The sequence below is a fragment of the Callorhinus ursinus genome, unplaced genomic scaffold (assembly GCF_003265705.2).
Source record: "Callorhinus ursinus isolate GAN/ISIS: 27379988/994484 unplaced genomic scaffold, GSC_fseal_2.0 scaffold670, whole genome shotgun sequence".
In the NCBI taxonomy this organism is placed as follows: domain Eukaryota; kingdom Metazoa; phylum Chordata; class Mammalia; order Carnivora; family Otariidae; genus Callorhinus; species Callorhinus ursinus.
The window spans coordinates 4,702-10,135 of record NW_027397725.1 but is presented as its reverse complement, the minus strand read 5'-3'; the positions used below and the strand labels follow the sequence as shown (position 1 = coordinate 10,135).

At 47.9% G+C, this 5,434-nt stretch overlaps 1 pseudogene; it reads left to right on the top strand.

Annotated features, from left to right (window-relative positions):
* Nucleotides 1-4,105: 4,105 nt before the first annotated feature.
* Nucleotides 4,106-4,960, top strand: LOC112817711 (histo-blood group ABO system transferase-like; annotated as a pseudogene).
* Nucleotides 4,961-5,434: the final 474 nt, after the last annotated feature.

Below are 5,434 nucleotides of genomic sequence, written 5' to 3'. Positions count from 1 at the left end.
TGTGCTTCTCCCCAGGTGGTTCCCACATGCAGTCAGGTAACGACCCACTGGTACATCAGCTGCTCTCAGGCTGGAGTATCTCAGAAAGGCCTCCCCCCAACAACACCCCACTGCACTGCCCAGTATCCCAGCTAATCTGAGTTTTGAACTAAGATCTTTAAAGGCCCAAGACCCCTTAAAAATTATTGTCTACCCCCCGGCTCTGAAATACATCTGACCTTCGAACACTGTGGGGGGTCAGTGATGCTGACCCCACATGAAGCCACAGATCTCCATATAACTTTTGACCCCCCCAAAAAAACATAGCTGCTGATAACCTACTGTGGACCAGAAGCCCTACCAACAACATAAACAGTCGATTAGCACATATTTTGTATGTTGCATATATTACATACTAAGTTCTTACAATAAAGTAAACTAGAGAAAAGGAAAGGTTATTAAGAAAATCACAAGGAAGAGAAAATGCATTCATAGTACCATACTGTATTCACCAGGGAAAAAAATCCACCTATCAGTGGACCCACAGAGTTCAGGCCCAAGTTGCTCAAGGCTCAAGTGTAACTCAAAATAAAACAAGACTAACATGGCACGGCTGGGTGGCTCAGTCTCTGAGCGTCTGCCTTCAGCTCAGGTCATGATCCCAGGGTCCTGAGATTGAGCCCCGCGTCAGGCTCCAAGCTCGGTGGGAAGACTGCTTCTTCCCTCTCCCACTCTCCCGCTTGTGTTTTCCCTCTACACAGTGCTCTGGCCTTAGCTGAGTTCCCACGGTTGTACCTCATTCTCCAGAACATGTTCATTCTCCCTGAGGGAGACTCTGTATGCATTAAACACCCAACTCCCCATGATTTCTCTGGAGAAGGGTCTATCCAAGTTCTTTGTCTATTTTAAAATTAGGTGGTCTTTTTGTTGAGGAGTTGTAAAAGCTCTTTACATATTCTGGACAACAGACTCTTATTAGATATATAATGTACAAATATTTCCTTCTGGGGCTGTCTTTTCACTTTCAGGATAGTCGCTTCTGATGTACAAAGATTTGTAATTTTTTTTCCATTTTTTTAAGAGCAAGGGAGAGAGAGTGTGTGAGCGGTCGGGGGCAGAGGGAGAGAGAGAGAGACTCTCAAGCAGGCCCTACACTCAGCGTGGAGCCTGACATGGGGCTTGATATCATGACCCTGAGATCATGATCTGAGCCAAAATTAAGTTAGATGCTTAACTGACTGAGCCACCCAGGCATGCTGAAAAGATTTTTAATTTTGAGGATATTATTTTTCTTTCTTTTCTTATGCTTTGCTGTAAGAGCTAAAAGCATTGTTAAATCCAAGCTTATGAAGATTTATCCCCATTTATTTCTTCTAGAGTTTATAATTTTACCTCTTACATTTAAGCCTTTACTTATTTTGAGCTAATGTTTCTATGTGGAATGAGGTAAGTGTCCAGTTTCATTCCTCTGCACATGGATAACCAATTGTCCCCCAATGTAATGTTGTCCACCCTTGTCAAAATTCAGTGGACCATAGAAGAAGGGGTTTATTTCTGGTCTCAAATCCCACTGATCTGCATGCATACCTTTTGAAAAGGGTATGCATAACAATAAAAATTGTTATTTTATATATTTATTTAAAAATTTTAAAATTTAAATTCAATTAATTAACATATAATGTATTATTTGCTTCAGGGTGAATGCATAACTTTACGACAGTATCACAACATTTTCTTGACTGTTGCTTTGTATTAGATTTGAACTTTGGAAGTATGACCTTTCACCTTTGATTTTCTTTTTCAAGATTGTTCTGGCTATCTTGTGGTCCCTTGAAATTCCATATGACTCTTAGGATTAGTTTGTGCATTTCTTCCCAAAGGCCTTTGTGAATTTCCTTGGGAACATATTAAATTTCCACATCGCCTTGTGTTCTACTGCCATCTTATCAATAGCATGTCTTTTCATCACCATGGGGTGTCTTCAGAATTATTTAGGTTTCCCTTACTTTATTTCAGCAATGTTTTGTAACTTTCAGTGTACAAGATATGCACCTTGATGACATCTATTCCTAAATATTTGGTTAATGTTGATGTTCCCTAAAATGGAATTGTTTTCTTAAATTCCTTTTTGGATGACTCATTGCTAGTGTATACAAATAAGAGAGATTTTTGTGTATTGATATTTTGTCCTGTCACTGTGCTGAATTAGGTAACTGGCTGTAATCATTCTTTGTTGATTCTTTTTTTTTTTTTTTTTTTAGGAAGCTCTATATAAGAGGATGTCATCCCTGGTCTCTGAATAGACAGAGTTCTAGTGTTTCCTTTCACATGTGGATGCCTTCTTTCTTGGCTTATCCTTCTGGGTAGAACTTTCAGTCCAATATTGAGCAACAGGTGAAAATCAGCAACCTGTCCTTGTTCCTGATTTCAGAGTAGAGCTGTCCATCTTCAGACTTAAGCATGGTGTTTGCTAGAGATTTAATGAGAAAATTACTCCTTATTCCTGCTTTCATGAGTATTTATATCAGCAACAGAGGTTGGACTTTGGTTAGAACATTTTCTGCATCAATTAATATGAACACATGTTTTTATTTAAAAATTCATTGTGCTGTATAACATTGCTTGTTTCACTCTATTGAATAACCTTTGAGTTTTTTGTGCACTCACTTGCTTAGGGTGCACAGTCTATTTATGAGCTCTTGGTTCTGCAATTCTTCTGATGTGGCTTCTTACATCTATATTAAGAAAGGTACAGGAATACATTTTGCTGATTTTGTGGGGTTGGTAATAGTGGTTAGGGCTAGGGTTAGGAGTTAGGGATTAGGGTTAGGGTTAGGGTCTCCCTGTCCTCTGCTGCACAGAACCCATTCTCCTCTGGTAACTAGAGTGATGTTTTTGGAACATAAACTTAGGCCTTTCTGTGGTAGGCTCCCCTCCTACCCGTCCTGTCCAGCCTCACCTCTTCCACCACAGCCACCCTTCTGTGGGCCACCCAAGTGTGTGGTCATCCCACATGGGCCCTGGGCCTGAGTACAAGCCTTTGCTTTTACTGTGCCCTCTGCCAGGATCACTCTTCTATCCCCTTGCTTCATATCTGACTTGTTACCCCATTGGCTGGTCTGGACTTGCCCTCTGCTGACCTGAATCATGTTGAGTGTGCTTATCCCCTATTTAAATGTAGTGCTTGCCTTCCCTGTGTGAGGGATTTACTAACCTGCTGGGTATGGGGCAGGCCCAGGGAAGTAGCCTTAGCCCCTATGCAAACACATCAGTCTGAGTGGCTCACCACACTTGCCTATAATGGGGGAGCTGCTGTCCTCAGACGGGGGAGCAGGTAGTACCCTTAAAGGGGAACCAGCCATGGGATGTGGTTGGATAAGACTTTGAACCCTTTGGGGCTGGGGAGATGTAGACCTGGACCTGGAAGCTCACACCCTTGGATTCAAGCCTGGGACCTAAGCAAGCCCCCTCTTCTTCCTGGTGTCGTCTTTTGCCTTCCCTGTCCACAGGCTGGACCTGAATCCTGATGTGGCAGAGTTGGAGGGTGACCCCTCCTAGGAATACCAGTGGGTTACTGAGCACCTTGTCAACAGGATGCCCAGCAGCCTTCAAGGGAGGACCCTAGAGGAATTGGAGACAGGTCTGTGGGGGCCAGCGGCAGCCCACTCAAAGCAATTGGGACAGGTGTCCGGCCCTGCTGATTCTAGCCGCTCTGTAAGAGACAGAAATGAGGGCTGTGCCCAAAGGTGCTTCCTTCCTGGAAGGTGGGGATGGGATCTGCTGGGGGACGGCCAGTGGAGGGCACCTGCAGGGTTTGCCCAGGAGCTCAGCACAGGGGGAGTGTTCCTGGCTCCAGCATGCTGACTGTGGGGCTGCATGGGTTTCCAGCCTCCGAAGCCTCAGGCTCCCCTTTGGAAGACGGGCTGCTGATGGCCCCCAACTCTGGGAACAGACATTAGGGAGGTCCTGCTGGCAGATTGCCTCAGGAAGGTCAGGAGTTGGCTGTTGCTTAAAGCAGCCCAGGGCCCGCCCCCTTGAAGAAGGTGCACACGTCCATGGCCCCCAACTCTGGGGTCCTGCTGCCAGCCTCTGGCAGTGACCCTCTTCCTGCCCTGTCCACTGCCCCTGTGGATACGTGGTCTTCCTGGAGCTGTTCCTGAAGACGGCAGATAAGCACTACATGGTGGGGCACAGGGTCACCTAATAAGTTTTCACCAATCAGCCAGCTGCCCGGCCCCGTGTGCCCCTCCAGGTAGGCCGGAGGGTGGTGGTCCTCATGGTGGACACAGGGTCACTTACTACGTCTTCAACGACCAGCTGGTTGCTGTGCCCCGTGTGCCACTCTGGGAAGACTGGAGGGTGGTGGTCTTCGAGGTCCGTGGCATCATGCTTTGGCATGATGTGTCCATGAGTCACATAGCGATGATCAGCCGCTTCCGCGAGCAGCGCTTCCTCTGTGACGTGGAAGACCTGATGTGCGTGGACGTGGATGTGGGAATGAAGTTCTGGGACCATGTGGGCATGGAGATCTTGTCCCCCCTCTTTGGCACCCCACAGCTCGGTTTCTACTGGGGAACCCATGAGGACTTTATCTACGAGCCAGACCCACATCCCCAGGGACCAGGGCAACTTTTACTACATGGGGGCCTGTTTTGAGGAATTGGTGGTGCAGTTTCCCTGACTGACCTCGGCCTGTCACCAGGCGATAGTGGTCAACTGGGCCAATGGGATTGAGGCCGTGCGGCCCGATAAGAGCCACCTGAACAGGTACGTGCTGGGCCACAGGCCCACCAAGGTGCTGTCCCAGGAGGACCTGTGGGATCCACGGCAGCTGGACTGGCCCCACCATCATTCACCGGGTCATGAAGAAGCTGAGATCCATGCCCAAGAATCACCAGGACACCCAGAACTCATGAGGGGCTGTCCCCGGAGGAGTTGTGGGACCTGCGGTATTGGGCTGTCCCCTGAAGGACCTGTCTGACCCGCAGCTGATGCCCTAGCCCCTGTCATGGAGAAGCTGAGATTTGTGGCTGTGCCCAAGCATCACCAGGACATCTGGAAGTCATGAGGGGCTGCCCCCGTCTCCATTAGGGGGTGCTGCCTTGAGCAGAGCGGTCAGAGCAGATTCCTACTTCTGTCCCCTTGAGGGAAACTGTGGAGCCCAGCACTGCTTGCACGGGCACGCCAGCGCCCCAACCAGCCCTGCGCACAGGAGGCCTGCCTGGGGGCACAAGGTCCTCTCTTTGTGGTCACTACATTTTGATCATTTCCGGGTCCCTTGCAGCTGTGAACGGCTCCAGTTTTATGTCGGATATTTTTCTGTGTCAGTGCTGAGCAACCATCTTAAAAAGAACAATTGAGGGAAAAGGTTTTATCCATGGTTCTAAACAGACATCTACTGTTGGGGCTGGGAGAAGCCCTGTAGCAGCCATGGAGCCAGAACGGGTGCTGGCCT